Source organism: Piliocolobus tephrosceles, chromosome 13 (genome assembly GCF_002776525.5).
Source record: "Piliocolobus tephrosceles isolate RC106 chromosome 13, ASM277652v3, whole genome shotgun sequence".
NCBI lineage: Eukaryota > Metazoa > Chordata > Mammalia > Primates > Cercopithecidae > Piliocolobus > Piliocolobus tephrosceles.
Genome location: NC_045446.1, coordinates 43,967,173 through 43,976,606, shown reverse-complemented (window position 1 = coordinate 43,976,606; position 9,434 = coordinate 43,967,173).

Here is a 9,434-nt window from a genome sequence, read left to right as displayed (position 1 = left end):
GTCAAAAATGACTTACCCATCTTCAAGCATCTGTTTTTGACAACTAGCATGTTTTGCCAACCATTAGGTCTGCTTTTAAAACATGACTACAAACAGGACTAATATTCTCTGGCAGTTTATGTTGCCCAGAGAAAGAAAGTAATACCAACCAAAGGAATTCATGTTGACCTTGTTGGAAGGGTATGATCTCCTCCTTGTAATTTCAAGGGAAAGAGCCATCCAATTTTAAATTGAGGAATCTGGTTTGCAGATGAAGTCATTCATGTGGCCACTGGCCACAGTTTTCTAACTGATTACCATTTGTCTCTTTGGATTGCAGTAGATTTGATACAAATCATTAATTAGAAAAGTAGAAACTAATCAAGCTTTCCTAGATAAAACACATTTTTGTTCTTTGTTTTATAGTCCTTTAGCTATAGTCCTTGCATCTCAGATACTTGCAGTATGAATTTCACTACAAAAGTACAATACATTTAAGAGAATAATTTTGATATCCATTTTATGGATTATCATATCATATGGATTATGGATATTTTTATAATTATGATATCCAGCGCATTAGAAAAAAGAATGATGCTTATGTTATAAGCAGTGCTAATTAAAGCAGATACTTTCAAAGTTACTGTGGAAGAGTGAATCATCATCTCCAACGTAACATGCATTTATGGGGGTGACTTTTTATTGGATCAGCATAATAAAAAAACTGTTGCCAAGTTATATTACCTTCAAATAAATGCTTGTGTATTGGACTTTTTTCTTAATAAGTATACACAATTATTTAACGTAATAAGCACATGTTATTTTAAAATGCAATTAGTATATTTTCTTTTTTTTTTTTTTTTGAGACGGAGTCTCACTCTGTCCACCAGGCTGGAGTGCAGTGGCGCGATCTCGGCTCACTGCAAGCTCTGCCTCCTGGGTTCATGCCATTCTCCTGCCTCAGCCTCCCTAGTAGCTGGGACTACAGGCGCCCGGCTAATTTTTTGTATTTTTAGTAGAGACGGGGTTTCACCGTGTTAGCCAGGATGGTCTCGATCTCCTGAACTTGTGATCCACCCGCCTCGGCCTCCCAAAGTGCTGGGATTACAGGCGTGAGCCACCGCGCCCGGCCTATATTTTCATTTTATTTTATTTATTTACATGTAGCTGGATTTGTACCAAAAAAGGATAGGAGGCAGAATGCTATATTTTAATTTAAATGTAAGATTTTTAAAATGTATGTTAATAGACTATGCCAGGTCAACAAAAGAAACTTAAAATGTTAGCAGCTAACTTCACTCTCCTCTTTCTGTTTATATACAATTTGAGGATAGACTTGAGTTCTTCAACTTTCAATTCCCTAATAGATTTTTGTTTTAGACTGAATTAGTCCATGCCAATAGCGGTGATCGAAATTTTTCTGAACATGCAGAATACTGCTACTTGTATTAAATGTTACATTCTCACACAATCACTTCCAGTGGAGTTGGGAGCTTCAGTGACTCTCCAGTCCTCGGTGTTCTTTTCTTTAAACCTTTTAACAGCCAATATTTATTTTCTGAGTGCTTCATCTGCAGCCTTGCAATTTATTAAGATTGACATTATGGCAGGGTGACTGTTGGATCACCAGGTGAATTCTTTTCCATTAAGACTTGGCAGTCTTGTCAATTGTAAAAATCAAGGCTGTTATTATTATGGTTACTGTTGTTATTGGATCAGGTACTGAGCTTGACAAGAAAAATGGGTTTATAAATTCTTGGCTTGCTAGTCTCTACTCATAAATCTTTCTTTAACATCTTAACACATAACAGGACATTTTCATTTGCTATGGCTCCACAGAACACTAATTTCTATATTTGAATGAGTTATACTGATTTCCATAGTCATTAAATGATTTTCAGCAGGAGAATAAATGTGGCAGAACTAAACTAATTACACTTTTCACACTTGAGGATGAAAATGAACTGTCTGCTATTGTCATCACATTGTGTATTACCTGTCTTGTTCAGAAATGGCAAGCATTATGAAAATAGTTTGGTGACAACAGTAATCGATTATCAAATAGTTATCAATTATTAACTATCAAATTAACAACTATCACTAATACTTACCAATTATGGTACAGCTATTATGTCCCAAGAGCTTACCATAAATTGTCTCATTTAATCTTCCCAAGAATAATATGTCCCAAGATATCCACTTTACAAATAAAGAAATTGAGGCTCATATTGATGAATATTCATCAATATTCAGCTACTAAATAGCCAAGCTGGGATTTAAATGTGGTTCTGTCTGCCTTCATAGTTTGTGCTCTTGAGTTTAAGAGTAACACAGCATAAAACCAAGATCTGCAATCCAAATATTCTAATAATCCTAAATGGTCTATTAAGAATACAACATTTATTTACTCTTGCTTTAAAAAAAATAAAAAGTTACTTCTAAACATTATGAAGAATCAAACAGGCAAATCCAGAATCTGGATCTTTCTTGAATGTACAGAAAAAGTATGAGGGCAATGGAAAGGGTGACTATTGTTCTATCTAGATTAAAAGAGAAAAGAAATAAAACAACCAAATACAATTTATGGACCTTGTTTGGTTACTGATTAAAACAAAACTAGAAAATGATATTTTGGAGACAACTGGAATTATTGGAATATGAATTGGATATTTTAAAATAACAAGAAATTTTATCGAGAGTGAGAATGGCCTATATTTATGTAAAATAGAAAAATCTCCATGCCTTTCAGGAATGCAAACTGAACTAGGTAGGGGCAAAATAACATGATGTCTGAGATCTGCTTTAAAATACTTCCAAAAAAAAGTTAGAGAAAAGAAGAAAGGTGAGATGAAACACAGGTGGTGAACTCTTGCTAATTATTTTGTCTGGGTGATGGGCATGAGAATTCAATATACAATTCTTGCTACTTTTGTGTATATTTCAATTTTTCCTAGTAAAAGCCCTGAAAAAAACCTACTTGCAAGTATTTTGTTGATGGCCTCATAAATAGCTGCTATAGTTCTTATCTCAAGGTTTTGAATTTTAATGTAATGTTTAGGTCCAAGTGTTAGGATTTCAAGCAGTCGGGGTTGAAATATTTAGCGTTACACTGCCCTCTTGCGCTTTCCACAGAGTTTACGGCTTGATGCAAATCCCCTCACTGCCTTCCTCCCACCTAATCTTTCCTCTTCAACAGTTGAGTTTGCTGGCTAGTTTTAAATTTAAATGGAGGTTTTAGAAGGCTCTTAGCAGATAATAGTGTCTTTGTCCACACTGGAATCCCGAATGCTTCCTCCCCTGCACTCAAGATTTGCTCCCCTTCATTGCTCTCTCTTAACAGCAAATTGCATAAAAGTGGTAAAAAAGACCCAAAAGCAGCCAGTTGCCAAGAGTCCATATGTTTGAAAGGGAAACTCCAACATTTATCTAGCTGAGAAGTTGACTGTGTTCTGGCAATCTATTTTTTTAATTATTCAATTATGAATTCACAGTTACAAATAATTAATGGATGTTAGTAAGATCTCCTGAGAGGAACATTTGATGCATGGCCAAAGTGATGAAAGACCCACTCAAAAGTGTCCTTAAAATGACTTAAACAGGTAAAATGTTTTAAAACTCTAAGAAATTCTTTAAGATAAAAAATAATACCAAAAGATGGGAAAAGACTTCCCCATCAAAGTAAAACCAAATAACCAATTATTATAAAACCAATAATTGAGAAAAATCAAGTTTTCTTTATCAAACTGTTATTTTGACCAATCTGTTCTATGAGCCAACTAATTTCAACCAGATTTCTTTCTTCCAAATCATATTTGGTTAAATTGTTTTCAATTTGTATTCAGTCATATCCTATGCTACCCACAAAGTCAATCAATATAAGGGATTTAGGCATCAACATTAGATTTTTAACCTCTTTTACCCAGAAATGGTATGAATCCAATTTATACTTTCTCTTAAATATCCTGTTTGGTTTTTCAGTCTTCTCATAGCCATATAATTTGATTCTCACAAAAAGCTGGGAGATAAATGGGTCTGAATTATTATTCCTGTCTTATGTCCAAGGAAATGGAGGTACGATGATGTAAAAGGCTCTGCCTAAGGCCACAGATCTAGTAAGTGGCAAAGCTAGGATGAGACCTCAGATCTCTTAGGCTCCTTTGCTGGGGCCACTTCCACCACAACAGTGCCAAGAATGTAGACCCTGCTTTGCTTTTAGGAAAGGAGCCTAGAACAGGGTTTGGGAACATTCACATTCAGTTTCAAGGCACTAACCAGATGCTCTCAGATCCTGCTGTGGAAGCTGAGAGAAACAAGCGAGTTTTAAGAGTGCAGTTGACATTTCTATCTGTTAACATGCGTGCATACCTGCCTGCATGTGTGTATGTGTGACCAAGTGCATTTAGCCTCTACAATGTGAAGATATGGAAGATATAAAAAGGATTTTGACCACTATTATCAAGCGTGTAACATTCTCAAGTACTCTCTTGCTCTCCAAGTTGTCCAGTATAGTCAAGGAAAGCTAATCTACATTTGTTCATTTACTCATGAAACAAATATTACTTAATGCCTTCGGTGATTAGGTACTGTTCTAGGTGTTAGGGATGCAACAGTGAACAAAACAAAGTTCCTGTCTTCATAGAATGTTCATTCTAGTAAGACAGCTGGCAAGTAATATAGCACAATATGTAAATGAGTGATAAATTTTGGTGGCTCCAACTATGGTGACCCTGACCAATACCCAGTGAAAGGAGACATCAATGAAAGTTTGAATGGATAGAAACGTGCTACTCTTACATGGAGCAACAACCAACCAAGGTCATATTTTTTAAAGCATGTATTACATTAGGGAATAGTTGTGTCACTTCTGGGAATACTAGTTTTATAAGAAAAGCCTGAAACTGGATTCAAATTCTGATTGTTCTGTTTACAAATTATGTGATCTCAGATGAGTTATTTCATGGTTTTTACAGTGTTTCCCCAAAATAGTAGTGCCTATCTCATTTCTACTTAATAGAGCTATTATGAGAGTTAAAAGATAAAACAGATATGACATGGAAAGCACTTAGCACTGAAATAGACACAAAGTAAGAAAGTAATAAATATACCTGCCATGTAAGGTTGGATTACTTCTGTTGCAAGAGATCGCAATGAGAAAAGAATTTACTGGCCTGCATAATCATAGCAAACAAGGCCTTAGGACCCAATTTCTCTCCCTGTTGGTTGACTATGCTTTACTTCAGCTCTGCCCTCACTCCTTGACAGATCTTCCCAAGGTGGCATGATGGCTTACATGAGATAATGGAGTTCAGGATGCCTACCCCAAAGGCACATTACCCCAAAATATAGAACCTTGGCATATTGAATATTTTTAAGCTGAAATAATTTGAGAAACAGTAGGAGGAATTCTCTGACTTTCCCTTGCCCTTCTATCCTGAAGCAGGTTATAGACCCTTAGATGAGAGGTACCTTCCTTTATACTTGGAGGAAAGGAGTATCCATATTCCTAAAGATGAAGGGACACCCAAAGAAATATGAATGAACACGTCTTGCTAAGTTTCCCCCAGTTTGTTACTCTTAGCTCATACCTTTGACCTATCACATTTTTCCACAACTTTCCTAACTTTCCATGACTTTTCAAACCTAGCATAAAAACGCTCAGGTTTGGTCAGGAGCAGTGGCTCACTCCTATAATCCAGCACTTTGGGAGGTCAAGGTGGGTGGATCACTTTGAGGTGAGGAGTTCAAGACTGGTCAACATGGTGAAACCACGTCTCTACTAAAAAGACAAAAAAAAAAAAAAAATTAGCCGGGCATGGTGGCAGGTGCCTGTAATCCCAGCTACTCAGGAGGCTGAGGCAGGAAAATCACTTGAACGTGGGAGGCAGAGGTTACAGTGAACCGAGACTGCGCCACTGCACTCCAATCTGAGCAACAGAGTGAGACTCCATCTTAAAACAAAACAAAGCAAAACATAAAATGCTCAGGTTTAACCACTTCTGGTCTTCATTTCCTTGTAAAGTCTCCCTTGTCACATAAAATTTACATTAAATAAATTTGTATGCTTTTCTCTTCTTAATCTGCCTTTTGTTACAGAGGCCCCAGCTGAGAACTTAGAAGGGTAGAAAGAAAAGACATTTTTCCTCCCCTACAGTTTCTGGTGACCAGAAAGGGACAGCTGGATACCTCACTCACTTCAGATCCTACTGACGGGATCCTGGGAAACTGACAAAAGCCAGAAAAAGGTAAGCATTCTCTCAAATTCAGCTTTCTCAGATCTCTGTTTGTAGCACCCAGTTAAGAGAGGAAGGTAAAAAATTTCTCCTTGTGACTTTTTCTTTTCCATATTCATATTTGCAGAAGAAAAACTTGGAAACGTTAGTTCTTTGGATTATGATTCTTGCGCATTTGACTAACTTGGTTTTGAGGTACATCTTGTTTACTGATTCTTTCCATGCCAGAGACAGCTACTGCTTTCCTAGTTATCTCATTTTGCATCCTGAGAGCTTAGCTTGGCTTTCTGCCTGCCAGGGAAATGTGCAGACAGTCAACCATCAGGTTGTTGGCCCTGAGAATATGGCCTCATGGAAATGCAGGTTGCACCTCATTCTCCGCTAATGTTCTACTGACTGTTGCCAGCCCCAAGAAGGGCTAAGTCTTTCTTAGGCTAAGTCTTTCTTGTGGCTATCTTTGGGAGTGGTCTGGATCTTGAAAGGCTGCCTTTTTTGCACTCTCTGAAGATGGCTCTTGCGTCCACAGTTAAGCTATAAAAGTCTAATTGGTTGCAAGTCATAAAAGACTTACTGGCTTTTCTTTTCACTTGAAAAGTTTTTATCTATTTCACTTGAAATAGATACCTTCAGTTTCAAAAAAATTATTTTAAAAAGAAGTTCAGTATCGCCAGAGATATTTACTGTTTGTCCCAGCTAAAACTTGATAATAAGATATTTGAAAGAATTTTTTTTTTAAGATCTGTGGTCAGAAATTGGCCTAATTGGAAGCTGATATTCAGGGCCTAATGGAACCAATTTTGTTTAAGTCTTCTCTGTTTTCTCTATTTAATCCTGCTCTTCCCATGGGAACTTCTCAGTTCACTGAAATCCCTTTCTCAAGCCCCTGCTGACTAGATGTCCACCTCTTTCTTGTTGGCACAATTTTGCTGAAGATAATTTGGAACTCCATTGGCTCCTTGGGGGAAACTTAAGATCTCTCAAAACTGGCCCCTCTGAGATTTCTTCCTTCCCTTTGCTTGTGCTCCTCCTTCATCCTTTTGCCACTTTCAATCCTCCATTCAGTTTCCTGAATCCTTTGATATTTCCTCCTTCGAGCTCCTACCTCCTCCATTCTTCTGTCCATCTCTGCAAGACCTTTTTCTACCCCAGCCCCTCAGTCACTTGAACCTTTAGCTCCTCTACTCTCAAGAGACTCAAGGGCCCCCAAAAGCAAGTATCTGAGGCTGAAAAGGAAAAAGCCTAATTGGAAATGTCTATTTTATCCATTGACATTTGCTTTGAAAATATCCAGATTAGAGTCAGGAGTAGTGACACATACCTGAAATCCCAGCTTCTTGGGAGGCTGAGGTGGGAGGATGGCTTGAGGCTAGGAGTTCAATACCAGCTTGGGCAACATAGTAGATTCCATGTCTTGAAACACACACACACACACACAGATAACTGCTAGATGTCTCCTAGTCATTGCCTAGAATGTAGTTCATAGCCTGCATAAGATTACATGTCAGGGCAAGTGAGAATTTAAAAATATTTTTCCACAAATATTGGCTAAAAAAATTCCTGGGGGTGCAGCCAAGACGGCAGTGGCAATCGGAGGTTTCCATTGAAAAGAACCATAATAGCGTGCAAATCCTGCACCAGCAACCGAGGTTCTCTCATTAGAACTGACTAGTTGGCTAGCATGACCCACAGAGAGGAAGGAAGAGCAGTGTGATGCAGCAGCCCACCTTAGAGCCACAGGGGGCAGGGGAGCAGCCATCCCCCAGCCAAGGGAGGTGGTGAGCATGTGTGCTACCCAGCGGGGAAACAGTGCTTTTTCCACAGAACTGTGCAACCCACGGATCGGAAGATCCCACTCGTGAACCCATGTCACCGAGGCCTAGGGTTCCAACCATGGAACCTTAGGAGTCATGCAGATTCTCAACAGCCAGTAATCCTGTGGGGCGGGGCAACCAGCACCACAGCTGCGGCTGCCTGCTATCTAAACCCTTTGAGCTCCTTAAGGGAGGGGCAGCAGCCAGCACTGGGGACTGATAACTGCCTAACACGCTAAGCTCCCTGGGCAGGAGTAGGACGGCAGCCATCTCTATAGCTCCAGACTGCGCCTCTCCCCCACCTCCCACCCACCCAGCTCCCTGGAACCAGGGAGGCAGGACGGCTTGCTCCCAAGAGGTGTCCCCTACAACGCAACACATCGGCTGAGGCAGACTATAGCTAGACCACCTTTTCAGGCCGGACCCTGACCCATTCTTCCTCACTGGGCGGAGCCTCCCTGCAGGAACTCCAGCAGCTCCAGCCAGGGTCTCAGAGACAGAACTCTGATCTCCCTGGGCGTAAGCCCCTTCGGGGAGGCTTGGCCACAGTCTCTGCAGACCAGCAGACTTAACCTTTCCTCCCGCTAGTTCCGAGGAATCCTGGTAGCCCAGGTGAGTGGGTTTCTCCCCAGGGAAGCACACTCCCTCCACCAAGGGACAGTCAAAGTGCTTCATTAAAAGGGTCCTGTTCCCCTTGCCACCCAACTCGGTGAGACACTCCAATAAGGGTTGTCAGACACCCTATACAGGAGCAATCCTACTGGCATCAGGTTGGTGCCTCTCGAGGTCGGCGATCCCAGAGGAAGGAGCAGGCACCCATCTTTGCTGTTCTCCAGCCTTGTTGAGTGACATCTCCAGGCATGGGAGCGAACCAGATGAATAGGACCTGAAGTGAACCCCTAGTAAACTGCAGCACCCCTACAGAAGAGGGAATTGACCACTGAAAGGAAAACAGACAAACAGAAAGCAATAACAGCATCAACAACATAAAAAAGTCCCCATGAAAACTCCATCCAAGGATCAGCAGCCTCAAAGATCAAAATTAGACAAACTCATGAAGATGAGAAAGAATCAATGAAAAAACACTGAGAACCCAAAAGGCCAGAGTGCCTCTTCTCCAAATGGTTGCAACACCTCTCCAGCAAGGGTGCAGAATTGGACAGAGGATGAGATGGATGAATTGACAGAAGTAGGTTTCAGAAGATGGGTAATAACAAGCTGATGAGCTAAAGAAGCATGTTCTAACCCAATGCAAAAAAGCTAAGAACCTTGATAAAAGTTTAGAGGAGCTTCTAACTAGAATAACCAGTTTAGAGAGGAACACAAATGACCTGACGGAGCTGAAAAACACAGCATGAGAACTTCATGAAGCATACACAAGTATCAATAGCCAAATCAACCCAGTGGAAGAAAG